At 39.4% G+C, this 22,592-nt stretch overlaps 1 long non-coding RNA gene across 2 annotated transcripts; it reads left to right on the top strand.

Annotated features, from left to right (window-relative positions):
* Positions 1 to 5,252: 5,252 nt before the first annotated feature.
* On the top strand, positions 5,253 to 21,273 carry LOC118176627. Of its 2 annotated transcripts, none has more exons than XR_004755494.1 (3): positions 5,253 to 5,827; positions 6,003 to 6,058; positions 20,127 to 21,273. It is a non-coding gene; the product is annotated as an uncharacterized LOC118176627 (long non-coding RNA). The 2 variants fall into 2 exon arrangements; XR_004755495.1 differs by lacking the exon at positions 20,127 to 21,273 and adding an exon at positions 12,130 to 12,819.
* Positions 21,274 to 22,592: the final 1,319 nt, after the last annotated feature.

Raw genomic sequence — 22,592 nt, 5'->3', positions numbered from 1 at the left:
TATGGGACACTGGACTAGCTTCTCCAAGGCATCCAAGGGAACAGAGATGAAAAGCTGAGGCTGTCCTGAGGAACTCATGAGCTGGCTACCTCTCAGGGACTGTATGTCTCTCTGTGGAACAAGGTCAAATCTAGACCAAGTATCTTTCCTGATCAACACAAGAAGAAAAGATTTGAGTGCTACACAAGGTATCCTTAGGGAGCCAACAGAATGATTACATCATTCAGATTAAAAACATTCTCACTCACAAGAGTGGTGGACATGAAGCAGACCAATACATGTGCACCTCAAAAACCAGCATCTCCATGTCACGTAATTATTTGAAAGCTACTTAGGACACTTGATGGGGTAGATTCCTCATCTCTCACAGGTTACCCTTGCCTTTCCTCACCTAGACTGTGAAACAAAACAAAACAAAACAAAAACAAACAAACAAAACATCAAACAAACATCAAGGGGAGCTTTACAAAAAGCCATGGGGATCTGGGGATCTCTCTTATCTCATGTTAGACTTCAAATGAATTTGAAGAGCTGTCTTTTGAATTACTGACTCAATTTGACCAGTGAGTTAGTACTCTCCTGGAGAACTGTAGGGCATACCTGATGAGTCAGTGCAGGCCAATGAAAAGTCTTCCAACAGCCAGTTTTACAGGGTAAAGGAGTTCAACAGTATGGACACACTCTCATTCTTTTTTTGACACTCTTCAGTTGGCCTCCATTTTCCTTGACCCACAGTGCCCAAAGCTGGACCAGGTATTCTTTCTGAGGACTTACTGATACATTAGGTGTTTTGCCAACTCCAACAGTACATGTTATATTCTGCTGGCAATACACTGCAATCCCACAGATCCTTTTCTGGAAAGCAACCCAACAACTCTATGCAGCTGAACAAACTTTTCTTTGGGCATTGCCTTGCAGCTGTCCGCACTGATTTTTTTTTCATGCCTTTTCTAAAATTTGTCGAGACAACTTTGAAACCTAAACCTGTTTCTCAGCCCTGCCTTGGGTCTTCTCTAAATCATAAAATCACAGAATGGTTTGGGTAGGAAGGGACCGTAAAGATCACCTAGTTCCAACCTCCTTTCCACGGGCAGGGACACCAGGTTGCCCAGACCCCCATCCAACCTGGCCTTGAACACTTTCAGGGATGGAGCATCCACAGCTTCTCTGGGTAACTTGTTCCAGTGCCTCGCCACCTTCTTAGTAAAGAATTTCTTCTGACAATCTAGTCTAAATCTCCCCTTTTTAGTTTAAAGCTGTTACTCCTTGTCGTATCCCTATATTCCCAGACAAAGTGTCCCTCTCCAACTTTTCTGTTGGTCCTCTTTAAGTACTGGAAGACTGCTATAAGGTTTCCCTGGAGCCTTCTCTTCTCCAAGCTGAAAAAAAAAAACACAACTCCCTCATTCTGTCTTCGTAGGAGAGGTGTTCCAGTCCTTCAGTTATCCTCATGGCCCTCCTCTGGACTTGCTGTAATAGGTCCATGTCCTTCATATATTGGGAGCCCCAGAGATGAATGCAGTACTCCAGTTGGGGGTCTCACAAAAATAGAGAGGGGAAGAATCACCTCCCTTGACTTGTTGGTCATGCTTCTTTTGATGTACATTGCAAGCACACATTGCCGGGTTATGTTGAGTTTCTCATCAACCAACACTCCCAAGTCCTTCTCCTTAGATCTGTTCTCAATCTGGGTTCCAGTGAACTTGTATTTGTGCTTGGGATTGCCCTGACTCAGGTGCAGAACCTTGCACTTGGTCTTATCGGACTTCAGGAGGTCCTCACAGACCTGCCTCTCAAGTCGATCCAGGTCCCTCTGGATGACATCCCATCCCTTCAGCATATCAGCCCCACCACACAGCTTGGTATTGTCTGCAGACTTGCTGAGGGTGCACTCACTTCCACTGTCCATATCACCAACAAAGATGTTAAACAGCACCAGTTGCAACCCCAGCTCCTGAGAAACATAACTCATCACTGACCTCCACTTGGACATTGAGCAACTCTTTGAGTGCAATCATCCAGACAAGAAATTATGAGCAGCTTCACTGATGCAAACACTGAGCCGAATCAGAGCAGAAGGAACTCTGTAAGATCCCTTGCCACCTTTTTATATTTTGCCAATGAGCTAATTCTTAATATAGGTACAGACCTTGTTTTGTATACATTGTCCAGTAATTTCATTCAGACTGTATTTATTTTGCTGGTTTATAAGAATATCATGTAAGATCAAATCAGAAGAGTTCCTAATGTGAAGTTCTACGGATTAATTCCACATATTCTTTTCCACCATAGAGGAAAATTAGATTATTTTTATACAATTTGTTCTTTATGAAATCCTACAGTCTGCTTCTCAACTATTTCTTTATCTCACAGATACATTCTAAATACTTCATTATTTGATCTGAATTATTTCTCAGAGCTCGGGTTAAGCTCACTGATGTGTTGTTCTCCATATCCTCTTCTTTTCACAGGGAGAGACACTGCCATTGACTTATAAAAATGAGAAGTCTCTTTCTTTAAGAAGTGGAGGGAAGGAAAATGGTTGTTATGGAGAGCATATCCTAGGCCAATTGACCAGGTCTAGTGTAAGTGATGAGAACACTCACTGTTCATGGTGGACTGAAGAGATGCCTCATGGTGGCCTGCAGCTTCCTCACGAGGGGAGCGGAGGGGCAGGCGCTGAGCTCTGCTCTCTGGGGACAGCGACAGGACCCGAGGGAATGGCATGGAGCTGGGACAGGGGAGGGTCAGGCTGGGGGTTAGGGAAAGGTTCTGCACCCAGAGGGTGGTCAGGCACTGGGACAGGCTCCCCAGGGACATGGTCACTGCACCAAGCCTGCCAGAGTTCAAGGAGTATTTGGGTAATGCCCTCAGACACATGGTCTGATCTTTGGGTGGTGCTGTGTTGAGCCAGGAGTTGGATTCGATGATCCTTTCCAACTTGGGATATTACTCGACAGTATAGGTGTCTTATCAAATAAATTTTTACTTAAAGGTGGAAGAGCCAATAGGTCCAGGAATGCCCAGAGCCCTTGCTTTGAAATAAAGCAGATCAACACAGTTCTTGAATGGGTGTGAACTATGCAACATATATGTTTGACTGAAAGTAGGGTATCTTCCCAGACATTCTGTTGTAAAAGTACTTCTAAATAAATGAGTCAAAATAAATATATAGAAATAAATATTATTCATTAATTATTCTTTTATGGAATTTTCTTTGCAACTTTCTAATAGAATCAATCCTCAATTCCATTGCCTGTACTTCATCTGAGAAAAAAAAAAAAAAAAAAAGAAGATAAAAAAGAAGATAAATTTATTCTTCCACCTATCTTGCCTACTTTCAGTGAAGAATTTTTTACATTATTGCTAAGCAATTTTTCAAAATTCCTAAGTTCTTATCAATGGGATTGGGACCACGAAGGACAGCACTTGTGCAGAACAAACTGCCTAGTGATGAATGGGACCATCCATGGAGCATTTTTTCACAGCCCAGACTGACATAAATTGCAGGTAAAATACCAGAAAAGCTAATGTGAGGATTTGATTTATAATAATAGTAATAATTAGATTATTGAAACAGTGTTGCTCAGCACAATTTTCTGGATAAAAAAATCTTGTCAAGCAAATATGATTTAATTCTTCAGTAAGATGACATTTAATGATTAAATGCAAGTGCACTGACATAATAGACTTACAGTGTGTAAAGGCATTTGATTTAGTAACCCATGACACTATGATTAAAAACATAGAATTATAGGAAAGAAAAAAGCACAGGTTGAAGAGAAAAGTCATTATCTCATCGACAGATTTCAAGTTTCTTCCAACAGGGAAATCACTGAAGAAGGATTTATCTTCCTTGTAGATCTTCCCCATTACTCAGCTATCTCATCAGTGATCTGCAAGTAGATACACAGTCACTTCTGGTAGATCACAGTCATGACAGAAGTTAGTGAGGCGGTCAACAAACACTAAAGGCTATGGAAACATAATGTGTTGAGTTATTCAGTAAATTCCTACATTGAGGAAAGTCAATTGGGTTGTAGGAAAGAGGAGAGACAGGCATTCCTCTGAAAGAGAGGCCTGCACATGGAAAACCAGGGTGTCTGATAGATATGCTGATCTTTCAGAAGGGAATCAAACCAATAAAATTTTTATGGAAAATACCTTGGCAAAAAAGGTGAATAGAATTGGTTGTCCTGCATAATGAACTGGAAGAGATCAACATTAAAGTGTTCCTTAGTACCATTAAATTGGTACCAATTGCTAACAGGAATTAAAATGAGAAGAACAGGACTGGAAGGCGGCATTGAAAGCATGTTTTCAGCTTCAGGGCAATACCAACACCAGGAAAGTGCACTTGGACTGCTGCTGATGCTGAGCCACCTAGGTACCAAATGACCTATAAAGCACATATATATTCTTTAAGGTGAAGCTCTCTTGTGAGTATGTGTGAACTTCATGTGTAAGCGTTCTACCATCTCCACACAGAAAAAGGTGTGATGGCACAGACTTCCGGTTGAAAAAAAGAAAGAAAGACTAGATGTTCATGCTTCATTTTTATATCTTGTAACAACTAATCTAAATTAGCCAAGAAAAAATAAGTCTAATGAAAAGGCACGAGGTATTGCATGAACTGAATTCAGACAGTATGTTAAGTTTTCATGACATTTTTTTCCTTGTAAATGCTTGCAATCTGGCAAGTGTTAGGCTACGTGTCACTACTGTTTGTCTTCTGAATTTAAATGTGATTTGCTGAAGTGTTTTGTAAGGTTCAGGCATCATAAAGATCTATGAAATTTCATAGACCAGCTAAAGAGAACTCATGCTGAGACCTTCTCTTACACTGGGACTTCACTTTATTTGTTAGTGCTACAGATGTAATGGGCTCATGCTATATGGAGGGAAAGCAAGGCTCTAAATAGGAACAGTAAACATTTATGCAATGGCCAGAAAAGTATAACACTGATTTATTATTTTATTGTTGAAAATGTTATTGTGCTTTTTAAATCTGTGTCTGATTACTAATTCATTCAGTGTCCTTGTCTTCATAACAGTTATAATGAATGATTTGTGAAGGTGGATTGGATGACAGAGGAAGTGTTCTTGGCAGCAGTGACGATGTGAAGGCGCTTGTCATCCAGGCGTCATTAATGGCTTGACACTGCAAGCGGTGAGCAACTGCAATGCTTGCTGACTTCAGTGTAAGGCTTAAGCTTTCTGAAATTCAGGCTCTAAGTTACTGTGCAATGAACCGAACCTGCCAAGACAAACAATTAAGTCCATGCATCTGAATTAATTATAGGGGCGCAGGGTATCGTTAGCTGTGATTGATATAACCTGGAATTGATTGGAAATAAAGCTTTAACATTCTTTGTTAGTGGGAAACATGTACACACAGTGCAGAAGGAAACAGACGCAGCATTACCTCTTTTCATCTAGGCAGCCAGAGCACCAGGAAGAGCAGTCTGTGTAGTTTCTTTGAAGTTAATGGCATTAATTATGCTGCCTGAAGATGCACTAATATGGAGGCATGTTTTGAAGGCAGAGACGCTGTGGTCCTTATCCTCACTGCATCCACTTGTGAACTCACATGAGGGCGGGATGTTTCTGAGTTGCACCTGCTCAGAGTGGTCTTCCTCCAGTTCCCAGGTATGAACAGCTTCCCCTCAGATTGTTTCCACAACCCTGTGGTGGACTATATCTCTTGCAGGAGAGACAAGCAGATTCTCTTTATTTACAAGTGACAGAATGTCCAAAATTGCTGTATTTATAGGTAGACAGTGAGATCCAGATGAGGACATGACAGTGGTTGGATTGGAGACAACAGGTGTGTGAAATCATTCATTAACAGATATAGGAAGTTGAGTTTCTTATGAAAAGCTCCCTTATACGCTTTTTTTTTTTTTTTTTTTTTTTTTTTTTTTTTTTTGGTTTTCCTTCCACCACTTGTTTACCTGCAAATCCCAATAACGACTCCATGTCACATATAATACATGCCACAGATCTACTTCTGGCCTAGGGGGTAATTTTCATGTCACCAGACAGGCTGTTCTTGTTGGTAAGTATCAAATGTGATAGACAAAGGAATATTTTCCCTTCATCTTTTTTGTTTTGTTTGGGTTTTGTTTTGTTTTGTTTTTCCATGCCTTGCCTCGGTGTGTGTTCCTAACTCTTGTTTTAAATTCTGTAACAGGCAACATCCTAAAAGTGCTGATACCAAACTCCACAGTGCAATCTGACACATGACCACTGGGGAGTGGGAGAAACGATTTGGAGAGTTAATATATTTGAATTAATTGGCCCAGAAGAAGCAAAGGGAAGAAGATGGTAGAGAAAGAGGTGTGGGCTAGCTTTGTGGGTGATAATGGTTGTCCAGTTTGTATTTGCTAATTGCACTGGAAATAAGAACCTAGTTGCACAGAATTTTCCTTTATTGTGTTACCAGTTGTTACCAGAAGCTAAAAGAGACATCCCAATTTCTACTGGTCTAGAGCACTAACAAAAATGGGGAAAGACTGGTGGGTTGGCTACATTTTCAAATGTAAGTTTAGCCACATAAATAACTGCAACAAAAGTTACATATATGCATTTTGAGCCAAAAATTGCAAATTTACTCTTCAGTGCCTTAATGTCTCTAGAAGACTCATTTTAACTATCTGTATTTTTAAAAAATATTATTCTTGAATAATAACATAATTTATGTTACCATTAATTCAGCCCGTATTCAGTTATTTTTAACATCTACTTTTAATGCTTAATTACTGGAGCATGCTTAGTCTTCCTGTGTAAAATCTCTCAATGAAGGTCAAGTCTCTTTGCATGTAAATTTTCAAAATTTAAGAGGAGAGAAGAATGGGTTAAGCAGCTTGTTCTTTGGCAAACCCGACAGGCAAAACTCTAAGTTATCATGTCCATTAATTTTCCTGAAAAGCATCAATAAATTGTTTTCTAAACACCCACTTCTGAAAAAAAATGTTATATTTTTAATGATATTTGGATACCAAAAGATTCATGACCATGTGAATACACCTTCAAATCTAATCTGAGAGTGGTCTCATTCCCGATTTGAAAATTTTGCTTCTTCCTTTACTAGCTCTTAGAAGTAAAGGCATTCCTTACTATTAATGTAGGAATGTAGATGAACCTTATAAATTAAGGAACACAGTAAAATACTGTGTGCACAGTAAAGAAGTATGCTCGTTTTGCTATATGCATCTCAACATGATCAACACAGACATCTTAATTTCCTGTGCAAAATGCTATGAAGGAAGAGAAGACAACTACAAGGCATGGAGGAGCCAACTCCAAAGTTATGGTGAAAACGGCAGATGGACACCATAAACAATTTGCAGGAGAAACAAACTTATTTTGACAGTCACAAGCAGAAGGAAAGTAACTCACCCAGCAGCTCTCTTGAGTTGCATTAGAAGTCAGACTGGGTTTCAGCATTATACCTGGGAGCCCTTAACAGATCAACAAAGAAAAAGAAAGAAGGAGAGCACTGTAGGGCATATGTACAGCACCTGAGACTGTCTGAGAAAAAATGACAGATATATTTATAGCATGAGCCTCCTTCAAGTTTGTGTTTTGTATCAAGGAAAAGTGCAGCATAGACTCCAAATACACTGAGTCCCAAAGAACAGCCACTCATCCACTTTTAGGTACAGTGTATCTTAGAAATGCATGTGCAGACCATTAAGAATAATGATGATACAGACAGGCAGAGTATAAGACTATTATTCCTCTTCACTGGCCCTGCAAATTGTGTACTTTTTGTAGAATAAGTTCCCTCAAAATCCCATTGGAGCCTTCAAGACAGCATAATTGTAATCCATCTTTTTTCCCCAGTGTAATCCTCATACAGTCATTTAACTACTTCGAGGGGAAAAAAATAAAAAAATAAAAAAATAAAAATCTTGAAAATAGCAAAGACAGTTTAGAAGTGGTTAGAGTTAAGTGGTATAAAATTTCAAAACAAGCTGTTGGACTTTCAATAGAAAATGTTTACCTTTCCCTTCTAAGGACAGTAAAAGCAGAAAACTACTTTTAGCTGAATTCTCTACCAGCAATCCAAGCTTCCTCCAGGGTAGGTTAAATGGACCAAACTGAAAAGCAACTTTTGTATTTGCTATTGACTGATTCACTCCAAATCTTACTGTCCACCAATATCATATGCAGTACATTGCAGCTAGAGTTCCTGAGTGATAATTTCTTGATAAATATTTGGCAGTTTTCAGCCCAAGACTGCAGTCTTGCAAGAATACATCATTAAGAACAGAACTACAGAAACATAGTTCAACCTCAACAATAAATTCTGATCTAACAAAATGCTCTAGTTAATGAGATATACTGGCAAGATTTAATCAATTTCAGAACATGCCTCTACTCCCCATTTCCAAGGCACATGCTAGTGGTATAAGTATTTGAGTTTCTATTTTTCAACCTTCCCAACAAGATTCATGGAAAACAAGACTGACATGTCCAAGGATTATGAAAATTGCACCCTTTCTCTCCTGAACACCTCCAGGATACTGAGTGTTCACCTATTCCCAGTGCTTACACACCCTTCAAAATGCATCAGACATGATGTGGAAAGAATTAAACTTTTGTGAAGACCTGAATCTTGGTTAGTTTGACTCATTATGGAGTCTGTTAGTCTTCAGCTGTGCCTAGCAAATATAACCTTTGCTAGTTTCTGAGGAAAGGACACCCCTTTTCCCTCTTTCACATTTGTCGGAACTGCTGGCCATCTCTTGCACCTTGGCTAATCTTGAACTTTGAGATGGCGAGCCAACGTAAAATGTCATACATGCCATATGTTATCTGTAGTCCTTTAAACAAGTCTGGGAACACTGGCCTGACCTCCTTACAAGCTGTCTGTGGGCTTTGTTGTGCCAGTAAATTCTTACATCCAGTGGGCTTCTGGGCAGGTGCTCTGTGCTGGCAGTCCCCTGGAATGAAAGAGTTACTAAAGAGTAGATTTCTTGTACTGAAAGAGACCACCACAACCATGTTAACTGGCACATTGTATTTAATTGGCTGGTTCAGGGGAATGATGGCAGCCCAAAAGCAATGTTTTACACGCCATCAGGAGGATCATATTGCAGTGCTTTCTGAATAATATCAAAGAAATCAGTAGCAATGAAGCCCTTTCATTACTCATAAGCTATGACAGTAAAATGGAAAATGAGCAAAGATGATCATTTGGTTTGAAGTTTAATAAAGTTATGAAGAGCCAGCTAGTTCTGCTGTCTGAAATGCAGTTGAGGACAAAGAAGGAGGCAATAATACACAGTAGAGCAAAATTGTGTTTTAGCATACCATCAATGCAAACAGAGATGGAAATTTGAAATTTGAAAACCCTTCAGCTTTGTCTTCCAGAAGGGGCCTGCAGCTCCATAATAAGAAACTGTGGTGAATCCTACATCCAGGAAAAGAATACAGTGAGGCACAGACAACCCAGCAAATGCTCTCTTTTGATTACAGGTTTAACTACTTTGGGATGCAGAAAGCTGAGAAAAGAGCTGAAAACAAGACACTGTGAGAAGCATCAACACTGGGACTAGAATGGGGAGGCAAAGAGCAACTGAGGATAGGGTGGCCATGCAATGACAGGATTCACATTTCTTAAGAAAGGAAGGAAGGAAAAGAAACAAAGCAAAGTCAGCTGGCTTCAGAAAGTCAGACTTCCAAAAAATCATCTGAGATTCAAACCTGGAAGGGGGAAAGGGAGTTAAGGGGACCTAGAGTGACCTGAAAGAAACAGATCACATGATGTGCTTTGTGATGCAGCTGGCTAAAGAGACACTGGGCAGATGAACAAGAATCTAAGCAAAGAAAAGATAATCATTTCCTCTTCTTGGGAAGGACAGCAGCAGGTTTATCATAGCTTTCTGATATGGGGCCTGAGGAACTGCCCCCAAACAGGTGTAATCATGAGGCAGGCTTTGCTTTAGTGCTTACTTCTAATGAAGTTCAGTGTGCTTGTCCCATAAGTCAACATCTAAACAGTTGTACCTTCAGAACAAAGTCCATATTATTGAGTTGATCAGAATAAATAAATAAATCGATCAATCAATCAATCAGTCTTTCGAAATCTCTTATAGATACTATTCTACCTCAGCCTCCGTGCTGCTCTCTTCACTTCACCATGCATTTTTTCCAGGCAAATTCTGGCCCTTCTCTTTCATCTTCTACTGCCTCTTCAGGATCTCTGGTGCCAGTTTCAAATCACTATACCTTTCATTGTACTCACCTTTCTGACACATATCTGACACATCAGAAGTGCTAGGTTTTTATGCAGGAGTCATATTTTATCCTGCTTTCCTTTAAACTGCAGATTTAAAAAGTCTGTCTTGTTCATTCCAATACATTAAATAAGGGTTAGGTAAAAATAATGGCAGCAGTTCCTTCTGGTCACTGCAATGCCTCTTCCTTAGCAAGTTTTCCATTTTTAATAATAATTATTATTATTTAAAAGAAGATTAGAAAGAGTAAAAACAACCCTAAAGTTCAGCTGTGAAACAGTGGGTACAATGCTACCTATGTGGTAGTCAGTGTGAATTTTGTTATTGTTTCCAGCAAGCTGCTTAGGGCTCTAAAGTACTACACACATTACAGTGGACACTAACATGTACACCAGATTGATTTGTCCTGCATTTCCTGTAAAATCTCATTTCTTCCCTGATCTTATTATAGACATTGCATCCATGGAGTAGAATTAAATTTCTTGGTCACTTTCACAGATAAGAAATTTTGGGGTTCTGTTTCTGGATTTGGGATGAAAAACTTGTAAAATATTTATCAGAAGTTGTAAGCACAACTAGAAAGGAACACCTAACTTCCACACAAACAGAAGAGGTGAGCAGTTTTAAGGGAGCAGTTCAATTGCCTCCAACTCCCTATATCTTTCACCTAAATGTTCTATTTTGTAGCATTAATACAGAAAATCTCAAGATCCAAGCATTGCTCTTTTCCAAACTGTAGAAACTGAGCTACGCTTTAATAAAAAAGTTGCAGTTCAAGAATCAAAGTTAACTGAGACTGATGTATCCTGTTCTTGCAGAAGCAGGTGAAAAGTGGATCTGGAGGAGGACCAGGTGATGGGGAGGAGTAATGAATAAGTGGAATCAGCAAACAAAAAGCAAAGGTATATGAGGCAGTGGTGGGTACAGACTGGATTAGGGTCAATCTCCAACCTCCATGCTAAATAGGGACTGAGCTATGATGTCATCATGGATTTCAAAGAGGCAATGATCAGAAAGGGGAGAGAGTGCCCAGAACCATCAGAGGTTGTCTGAATGAACCCAATGAATGAACCCATCTAGTCCATCTTACTAAAGGAACTGAAGTTCCCACAGCTGAGATGGCCAATGCAGAAATGAAGATAAGAAACCCAGAAAGAAAAAAAAAAAGAAAAAAAAAAGAAAAAAAATGGGCAGTTAGGTAAGAATTTGTAACAAAATTAGCATACAGTAAAGGCACACAGATTGGAAGAAACAAGTGTTTAACTACTTTAAAAAACTCAAGGGGAGGAATATGCCTTAAAAACATTGCTTTTTCTGTCTGTTTTCTTCAGACATTGCCTTTCTACTCCTCTTTGCAAGTTTAGTACACTGGAGCTCTGTGCAGTTTATATCCTGGTTTCTACTACCACACAGCTACTGTTTCCTTCTGTTCGTTAGGGAAATATTGGATCCTCTCAGCACCAGTTTTGATTAAAAGACATAGATTTATTGTAACAAGAAAAAAATCTATTAGTATTAACTGCTGCTTCTCCATACAGGCTAATAATGTTTTGCACATGTCAAAAGCTGTATTAAACAGCCATGTTAAAAACTCTCGGCAGAGAAATATTCACACAGGAAAGATTGTGCAGATGCAGACTGCAGCACTTACAAACTTTGCAACATCCTACACGAGCCCAGAAGCATTCATGCCAATTATTTGAGTAATAATTTCCAAGGATATTGGCCAATATCCTTGCTTCATTTTATTTTGGGAATACATGATAAAACTCTGTTTCTGAGATGTGGCATTAATGTTTTTTTATTACCACTGTCTCCAGTACTTTCCCCTTTTTCCAATCTTCCATCACTCCCACAAAGAGTATGATGCTACTTTTTTCAGCAAGAACATACTTCAGCATGGCATGATGAAGATTGATATCCAGATCCTCAAAAAGTTAATGTGCTCTTCTTAAAACTATCAAAGCTTCAAAATACGACCTTGATGAGATTCAGTTTCTTATTGTAACACCCCACAAGTGCCTGTGAACTGTCACTTATTTGACCACAGTCTCAACATTTTGTTTCTGTGCTTGTGCCTGACCATACTGCTCCCACCTTCCTGGAGACATTGTTAAATTCCTCCCTTGTAGCTGTCATTTGCATTTCTTTCTGCCCCTAGCTATATTGTGGCATACCCCCTGTTTTATCCCCAGGTTGTTCACTTACTTATGTAATAGTGCAGTGATTAGCACCAGTACACAGGCAGTGGGAGACCAGTGCATTATTTCCTCCTTCACCTAATATTGTATGCCTTTCTGAAAACTTTTTAGAGAGCAAATGGAGTGGTTTCCAATGGTGCAAAATAAGGCTATTTTGCCAAGAATTGCATTCTTAATGAATAGCAAATGGTCAGGTGACAATTTATTAAAAACTTTGTACTTTTCAATTGCTCAAAATGAAACTCCAGCCAGAAAAACAATCCGGAGCTACTGATGGTCTTCCTTAACTGGTGTGAGTAGCAGCACTGACACTTTTTTGTACTGTAAGCAGCACAGATTGTGATGCAGGTGAACAAATATCTAATCCTTGCTCACCTGGTCACTAAGCATAGTTAAACAGCATCTGCCTGTTGTGTCTTTGAAAATATACCTGCTGAAGAGTAACAATGCTGAAAGACATTTTTCCTTTTCACGTTTAGACTATAAACCATGTTCAGCATCAGCTCAGTGGAAATGTTTGCTGCTACACCTGGCCTTAGAAAATTGTTCAACTCAAACTCAGGAATCAAATCTGTCTAATTTGTGATTAATCACAATTCATCTGTTTCTTATTTCCCATTCCCTGTTTTGGCTTGTTTTAAATAATGAAAATCTCCATACCTTTCATAGCCCTCTCCTTGCTGGCAAATATCTGACCCAGCATAAATAATGAAAAGTTCAATAGATTTTTGTTTCTTGTCTTTCCTTACTATGTTCTCCTCAAGTACAATCTCAGTATGTATTTGTCAAAACATCTGGTCATCTCACCAAACATGACTTAACAAGGTTACCACAGATATACAAAGAGGGAAAGCCTCATCTTGGAAATCACTGAGCATTTTTCCCTTTTAAGCCACTTTCTCCTCTTTAAGTACTGGGAACTGACAGTAACTGAGATTCATCTCACTAGAGGTAGGTATTCACATTATAGACAACTGCACTGGAATTGTCACCCTGGGCTCCCAGTGCGGTCAAGGAAGAGAGAGGAATCTCTACAGTGTGATTCACCTCTGATCAATGAATGAATCCAGCCTGGAAATGTCTGTTTCTTTCCACAACCCAGTGAGGGAATCTGGATTGAGTCACTCATACATCATTACAGTTTTTGACTGGTGAAACTCCAACAGCAAGATCAATCTCTAAGCTTTACGGCATCCTCCGTGCTCTGGCTCTTAATACTCCAAGGTAAGGAGGGAAGTGCCTGAGCACATCCATTGCTCTTAGCTGGACCCAGACTCTTACCCTTATATACTCACACAACACAGTATGTCCAGAAATCAGCTTCTAAGCAGTATGGGTGCCTCACCAGGTCTCAGCTGAGTTACTGGAAGCAAAAGCATGGTCCAAGCATGTAGACTTAGCCCCAGGAGGCTGAGACTGACCCTAGAGCATCCCCCTTTATAGCATGCTTGTTTATTTGTATTGCCCACAGCACTTTCACTGAGCTGTGTCGGTTGAAATGGCTCTTTATTCATCACACACCATATTAACACAAGGAGAATAACACCTGAAACAAACTCTTGTTTCTCTAACTAAAAGAGACAGCATATATTCACTCTGGCCCCATGCTAGTTTAATTCCTTTGGACTCAGTGGTTAGATTAAATTGACATTGGAATGATACGTGGGTGAATTGGGACCAAAAAAAGAAGAGTTGTTACACATGCGAGCTTGACTTCTCAAGCACTCAATGTCTGGTGAGCTCAGAGCTCTTCTAAACAACAGCCTGTATAACAGCTGAGCTCCTTTGGGAAGCCCTGACTCCAGTTGTAAGTGATGCACACACCGGAAAACTCACCCCTATGTGACAACAACGGGTGCGGCTTGGAGCATCTGTCATTTTCTCTTCCTTCCCCCATAAAAATCTGTCAGGCAGCTTCATCTGCAGTGCAAAGGGCATGTAAATCAACATTCTCAGCTGCTGTTGACTGGTGGAGAAGGTGCTTGTCATTACAATAGGAAGTTATGCCAACTGGCACCCATCCATCTTGCTAAAATCTCATACATAACAGAGACTGTTTATCAAAGAGATGGGATTTAAAAAAGGACAGTCTTTTTGTGGTTGAAGGGGTGCCAGAACATAATAATAAATAAATAAATAAACCAAACCCTTAGTTACAGATATATTTTTACACTCCAAGTGCAGGACTACCTGATCAACTGGCATGATGTCTGTCATGAGCTTGTAGCAAACACAGGAGGGACTGTTTACATTTGCACATGTCCTGTGCAGATGTTTTTTAAAAAAATCAGCATTGCTAATGTGGATTTTTCTGGAAAAGCAATTTTGCTCAAGTGCTGTAATGTTTCTCAGTAGGTCTGTTAGTTAGGAAAATTTCTTCCAGGCATATGCACAGCTGGTTCCTCTGCTTGTGTATGGTCTTCTTAGTCATGTAATAGACAGGATGGCTGTGAGAACTGGAAAATACTTTTTCTTGAAAAGAAAGACTGAAGAGTGAAATAACCTATCAAGGGTTGCACAGTATTTCAAGAGCTGAGGGGTGAGGATTGCTGGTTGTCTTTGCCTGCCCCTAGACAGATCCATTAATCCTCTACTTCAATAACTATTGAACACACTCTAAATTTACAGCAAAGCAAATTACTTTTGGGAGGAACATTGACTTTCAGGGAGAGAGAATGAGGGTGAAAGAGAGGGAAATGCATCCAGTGTAAAAGTAGGGCTTTTGTATTCTGCAAGTACAAATAAGTAAATAGAAGCTCTGGGGTTCATTAAAGAAACTGATGGGATGAGGGTTAGGAAAAACAAGTTTCCTGCAAAGAGATCTTCCTCCCTTATATACAACAACGAAAAGCTGTTAATGCAGTGTCTGCCAAATCAAAAACATGTATGTATTTCACACCTGGAACCGTGAGAAACCCTAAAACTCACAGAAGCTGCAGCTTTTCCACACATTATTTCTGAGCAATTTCCGAAAATCTTTGCCTTCACCCTGGCATGGAAGGGAATTCAGCCGGCAGCAAGTGCCAGAAAACTGCCTTGTTGCAGGCATCATGCACAACCTTGGTCAAAGGGTTTAAAGGTTCATGCACTCTTCTTGCAGCACTGGGCGAAGGGAGGGGAAAGCCCACCTGCAGGCACAGGGAGCACTCAGGAGCACAGGCTGTTAGCAGGCAGGTGGGAAGCGTGGGTCTGTGTGAGCTGTGGCTGCGGATGGACCAAGGTGGCTTTCTAGGGAAGAGAAAAATGTTCAGGCACCACCGGGGCTCGCAGAGATTTTGTTAAAAAGCACTTTTGTCCCATTTCACATATGTAAATGTGATAATTGTGCCATCTTGTTAATTAGAAGCATACAAACGCTGTGGCAGTGTCACATTAAACAGAGCACGCCTGGCCACGTACAACTGAGTATTTCAATTTATGTTTGCATCTGACCTCTAGCTTTAAAATAATTCAGGGATGAGAGAATTTGTTTTGTTTTGTTTCTCAACAATTTAATGAGAGGCATTAGCCCAATGGAGTAGTGACACCTCCATCAGGGAAGAGGTTTCAGGGTCTAAGAGCATCCTCCTCCCTCCCCCTGCCCCAGCACATCAGCCAGAAGGCCTGTTCTTACTGTATTTGACAGGTGAAAAGCTGAATATCCATGCTGATATCAAAAACAGGAAATCTAACACCCCTTTCTTCTTTGTTTTAGAAGAAGATTTATTTTTTAAGACTTCCTTGACTTTCTGTCATTAAAGAAAGCTATCTGATTCTATAACCATGTGTTCATTTGGCAGAGGGGCAATTTGTAACAGTAGACAAGAGCTGATTTTGCTGTCTTCATGGGCAAAGAGGGAGGGAGAAAGGAAAGCAATTAATTGAGCATTTGGGGATATGAAGTAAACACAAATCCATTCTCTTCCCTACCTCCTCCACTACACCCACACACGACCGAACAGCTCTCTAATTTGCTCTTTTGCATGAGACAGGATTTCAGAGAATCTGTAAGACTGGATACATTCTGTTTAGAATAAGCAAGAACTAACCTAGAAATTGGATTTTAGGCTAACAATATGTGTCAGCCCAGTCATTTGTTCCAGAACAAACTTCAAAATACTGTGGGTGATGTAATGTCTAACCTGAAGAATAAAGGAGCATATTGCAATTTAGGCTATATTTTGACCTCATAACCTTTATGGGACTAGAAGTTCTTTCTTATTTTCTGCTAACAGAGTGCGTCATTTGTTCATTTGTTGCCTCTCCGCTGAGATGTCTTGACACCTCTACCAATAAGAAATAATCCCTGCCCCAAAAAGCTTGAAATCTTTAGTGGTCAAAATGGGGAGAATAAAGGTGCTGAGGGAAACACAAGAAAAGTACTTCAGTTTTCAAGCTTGACAAAGCTAACAAAACAAATTGATTTGCTACCTGTAGCAAGTTTTTCATCTCCATCCAGCTTTCTACCTTAGTGCTGCTTGCCTTCGCTGTGGAGCAGAGAGCTTGGACGTGGAGATCAAGACACAGAGCACCAGTACATGTTTGTCAGGGGTTGGAACAGGAAAGACCCACTGTATTTGCAGCAATCCTCTGCTGAAGGTGCAGCCTGACAGCAGTGCAGCACTCCCACTGGTTCCTTGCTTTGCTGCTGCAAGTACAGGTCTCTTTGGTCCCAGGCGTGTGACACACAACTAACAGAAGGGTGAACTAATGCACTGAAAAAGAGTTGGAGTCTAGAGTAACAAGAAACATGCAAGTAATACCAATGAACCACATCCAGATATTTAAGATATTTTTAGCTCCATGCCTGTCCCCACACAAGAGTATCATAGGGATTTTGGCAGGGAAGGAGATTTGCCTCTCAGTAAAGGTGTTTTAATTGACCAAATGATTTACTCTAAATGTCACAAAATCCTGTAAATACATATTGTCTTGTCATAGAAGAGAATTGCTTGCTCAGACCAAACGACATGTCTTAACCAAAGTTTTTCATTAGACTTTCATTCTTCCATGTTCATTAACAAGCTGGATTTCAGTAATATTTTTCTGGTATGTTGAATGTCTTAAAAAGAGATAACCGTGATCCCATACTTGGTAAATAAACAATTTACCTTGTTATACCTCAAATTAAATAAAGTTAAAGATTATTTACACTACGTTATCACTTCATTATTTAAAGAATGTACAGTGTTAAAAGGAGCTTTCAATTGGTGAAAATAGGACCAAGTTAAAGTTTCCAGAAGACCAGAAAAATTGGTTTGTTTTTGACATATATTGAATATGCTAAAAAGTATAGCTCAGGTCATTCTAAAACTCACCACTGTTTTTGGCTGAGATTCACTGCACCCACAAAACAGCAACAATAGGACATGCCCATTCAGTCAGCCCCTCAGTAGTTACAGCACAGATCTGGGTTTAGGGCAGGTTCAATTTTTTCTCCTGGCCACAAGAACCTGCCATGTGTCCCCTCTGCTCTCCCCCAAACCCCTTCCTCTGCCTGAAGCATCCTGACACAGGAGCAGCACTGGGGCTCTTCATGTTATCTTCTGCAGGCAGTATTTTCCTTTGTGCACCTGGGCTGTTATTTAATTTTTTTTTAAGTGCTTTTTCACAGACACCTCCTCCTGGGCATCTATCCCAGCCTGGCTACCTCAACAATTTGAAAATTTCTTCTTAGTTCCAGCCAAAATGTACTAATACCTCATTTGGGGCATTTTTGCCTTCTTATTTCAAAGCTTAAAGAGTACATTTCTTATCCTGATATTTACTTCTACAAAGTTTTTAGAGGCAATAATCTTAGCTAAGACTTTGTAGTTCTAGTCTGAACAAGAGAAAAGCTCTTTCATTTTCCTTTTGTAAAGGTTCATCCATGATCCTTCAAATAGGTCATGTATATATGTCTTAGCTTTAGTCTATCATTTTTTCACATCAGAGAATAGAGCTCCACATAAGATCTCATCTTGTAGTACATATTCCTATATCCTATATCCCTATATCCTGTATGAGATCTAGTTATTCTGTTAGCTAATATGCCCATATCTTGCTCCACTTTATTTATTCCCAACTGAACAATACTTATGTGAAACATTTATCACTTATTCAGAACCCCTCCTTTTGCAATGAAAATTGAGTTTAATTGAATTTTTAGAGCTAAACAAAACCATTCAGCCATGGCATTCAATCTCCATCATGCTTTCTTATTAGCATGAGGAGAAATTTTGAAAAATCAGTTGTGCCAAAAGCTTTCTTCCTTTCCTTCTACCCCCACCCCTGGCAAAGTTCAAATGGTTTTCATTTTTTATCTCTGAGACAATGTAGTGAAAACAACTTTGAATCTGAAACTGAAATCAAGAATGGAGGCCAGCAGCTGATGAAGCAAATGAAAAAGTATGCATCTAACAGGTAACATCAGTTGAGATTATTATATTATTAATTTAATGGGGTTCTAGCACATAATAAAAATAATAAAAATCAAAGACAGAGAATTAAAACTATAAAATTATGCCAGCATCCATCTTTTAAAGTATCATCGTATCAAGGGATAACTGACTGTATCCAAGAAGAATAAAAAGAAGTAATAAAAGTAATAAAACAAAGGCTAGCTAAAAGTGATTCTGCACTTCTGTGGTGGAGGATCAGTCATATAAATCCAGAATAGTGGATAGATCAGGCAGCCAAATAAGTCTCATAGATGTGGCTATGTTTTCTTTACCACAAACTCTTCTGCAGATGCTGCCATCCAGGTACAAAACTTTTTTATTCTCCAGCCAGAGTTTTTCACTGGTTTGTTCTGTTCCACCAAAAGATGATGCTTCAGCAAAATAAATAACAGAATCATCGAAACATAGAATCAGAAGATGGTTTGGATTAGAAAGAACTTTAAAGACCACCTGGTTCTAAACCCCACTGATGCACAGGGACACCTCCCACTAGATCAGGTTGCTCAAAGCTCCATCCAGTGTGAGCTATCTAAAGTTTTTGCATTTTAAGCTCTTTTTACAGAGTATGAATTTAAAAAATAAATAAAATCTTGGAGAAGTCCTTTTCAGGATGGGCTTCTAGGAAGGTTCCAGCTGTTCAGCTCATGGTGACTTTTCATCCTGGTAGCTCACTATAGATCCATGTAGGAGGCAAAAGCTGAGGAGAGAAACAGCAAATAGATATTTACAGATTTATTATTTTTTTTAATTAAATAAACTATAAAAATTACAGGAGTTTGTTTGGGAAATACAATAAAAGAGCATGTAAAACATTTCATAAATAAATACTTTGTTGGAGCACCTGATTCCACAGCAAGTCCTGCCACTTCAGATTAAAAATCAGTTGAACAGGTGGCTGCTGCATACAGACTACTTCCAGAAAAAGGAGCATAGCCTTCAGACTGCTGACATTGGAGGACTGTAGATAACATTGTAATGACATTGGAGAGGGAAAAACATTGACAACATGACTTAGTTCTGTAGAAGAGATAAAAACGTGCTTACTATATGGTTTACTAGATGTTGAGAGGGTTTAGAACATGTGTTATCTAGAATGAGTTTTTGTATGCAAGCACTAAGTTGCCCCCATTTGCTGATTAGTCACACCATGAAAGCAAAGCCAACTGTAACTTACCTTTTCTTTATCAACTACTGCTTTTTATACATGTGGGAAAAGTGGAGGGTGGAGGCATGAGCTTCTTTTCTGGTTCTTAAAACAGTAAACCAGCTGGAAAACTGCCCTAATGGATAACAGAGAAAGCTGCAAGAAAAGTATGGCTTCCACTCTCCATTGCTGCCCTCTGAAGTATGCCTGAGCACATAAGAGCAGGCTAAATGGCCAAGGACAAGACAGGACAGGAGGTAGCTTTCAGAAGGACTTTGCCATTCCTCAGCTCAATTGCACTGAACATCAATCTTCCAGATGAATTATTGACAATAGCTGTGTTATCCTCTGCCTTCTGCAGCTGCTTGGAAAGGAAGCACATGCCAAGTTTGTTTTTTCTTTCAGCATTTCCAAGGGAAGTTCTCTCCAAGGGCTAAAGTAACACTTTGCTTCTGCTGCTGCTTGATGAGATTTGCAACACAGGCACAGGCCATGCAAACATACAAGGCTTGAAGTGCAAATGGGAGGGCCTGTTCCGAACTGCTATTTCTTTGTTTTCAGATTAACGTCATTTTTAATGATGTCTCACTTCCCGATGCAGAGATCCGAACTCTGATTACTGGCAAGCAAATGCTGTGTTGAAAATCATCCATGTGTCTGGATTATGATTAGGCCATAACGAAGCAGAGAAAATATCAAAAAATGAAATGACTTGTGGAGATTATTTACACAGGGAAATACATTTTAGTGTTCACATAAGAATTAACCTCTCTTCATCTATTAAATTCTACATAAAACTATAAAGAAAATTATTTACATTTCTAATTAGCACTCACCTGAGCCAATTCTGAGGGAACAGTTTTTACTTTTGGCCCTTCTGTCTTTGTCTTGGACAGGTATCAAGAGTGGAAATCTCAGAAATATGGAGAACGTGAAATAAAAACAGCAAGCAGAGGCGTGATTTAAAACTGTCAAGCTCTAGTAAAAGGAACTTCTACTAGTGAATCATAATACCGAGCATATATTAAGTTCTGCTTTGCCAAATACAGTTTTATATACCCCCAAGTGAACGATCAGTGTAAGAATGTGAATTGTACTATTGAGTAGATGTTTATGTAATTCTCCCAGAAAACACAGTTTAACTCTCAGCACTCATGCAAGCTGTACTGCCTCGGATTTACAGGACAGACACCACTCTTGCAGGGTGTCCCATCCTGGCAAACAACGGTCTAGTCCTTTTCCCTGTATTTGTTGGGGACTACGTCCCCCTAAATGTACAGCATTAGGGCAAGTCAATAGAAAAATGAAAGTGTGGGACCTCACTGTCTGAAGGAACATATCTCTAAATTTATAATTACAAAATCAGGTCTTAGAGTCTCACTGGGCACTATTTAGTAAGTTAAAAAAAAAAAAAAAAAAAAAAAAAGACTTCCTAGCATTCAAGCTAACCTACCATGGAGTAAGAACACCTCCCCATGTTGCCATAATCCTGAGCATGCTATCTCTCAGCAAGGTAAAGTGGTAGTGTTGTCACTAATCTAAAAGTCTTCCTGCCAGAATGGTAACAGACTCTTTTTTTTTTTTTTTTTTTTTTTTTTTTTTTTACCACCTGAGGAAGCACTTGCATTCCTGACAATGATAGCTCTAGATCCATGGTGGTTTTGCTGGAGATGTCCAGAACATATGTGAATACTAATAACTTAGCCATGAACAAATGACCAAGTGTTGCATTTCTAGGACCTGGCCACCAGACATCATACACAGTTATTCTCAGTCCTACTGCCTTCAACTGCAAAAGACCATGCACTGAGTGAAGCCATGCTTAGACCATAGCTGCCGAGTTAAAATGAAGGCCTGTGCAATAAGACAATCAAGGCACATTATCTTTTCTTTTGAGCAATAGTTTTGTGGTAGCACAGGACTTAAAGCAATAGCTCATACCCCTTATTTTTGAATTTGTTGTGGATGTGTAATGCCATGTTAATAGCTACATTATACCTTGGGATTTAGTTTGAGAACAACAAATATATGACTTCTGATCTATAAATTCATTCACAAACTAAAGTTGCACCAGAGTTTTATCTTTTATTTATTTAACTGGGGAATGTATCTTGCCCCTGTTTGTTACTGAGAGCTTTTCAGTCTTACCAATGAGAATCATCACTTATCTAGGATTGCTCAATTTATTCTCATACAATTGCTGCAGAGCTTCTGTTGTAATTTATTTCCACAACAGTAATATACCATGATGTCACCAGGGGCTTCTGCGTGACTCTTTCTCTTTGAGTCTCTTTTTATTCATGAAGGTATGTCTTGGGCTGGTTCTTCTCTTTTCTTATGGTCTCTCTAGATAATCTCACCCCTCATTTCACATCAGCATCTGCAAACGTATTTGCAGATCTGCTCCATGTTTACCTCCCACACTCAGAACAGAGCTCCTGTGGCTGTCCTGCCATCAGGCATAGGCAACGTGATTTTAGTTGATTTTAATTACTGGTGACTGTTGAAAATACTCTGGGATTCTGGGAACTGAAATATTTAAAGTCAAATTAAACTGGATAAAAAAAAAAAAAAAAAAATT

Source organism: Oxyura jamaicensis, chromosome 1, assembly GCF_011077185.1.
Source record: "Oxyura jamaicensis isolate SHBP4307 breed ruddy duck chromosome 1, BPBGC_Ojam_1.0, whole genome shotgun sequence".
NCBI lineage: Eukaryota > Metazoa > Chordata > Aves > Anseriformes > Anatidae > Oxyura > Oxyura jamaicensis.
Note: the sequence above shows the minus strand (reverse complement) of the source record. Positions and strands in the feature narration are given on the sequence as shown.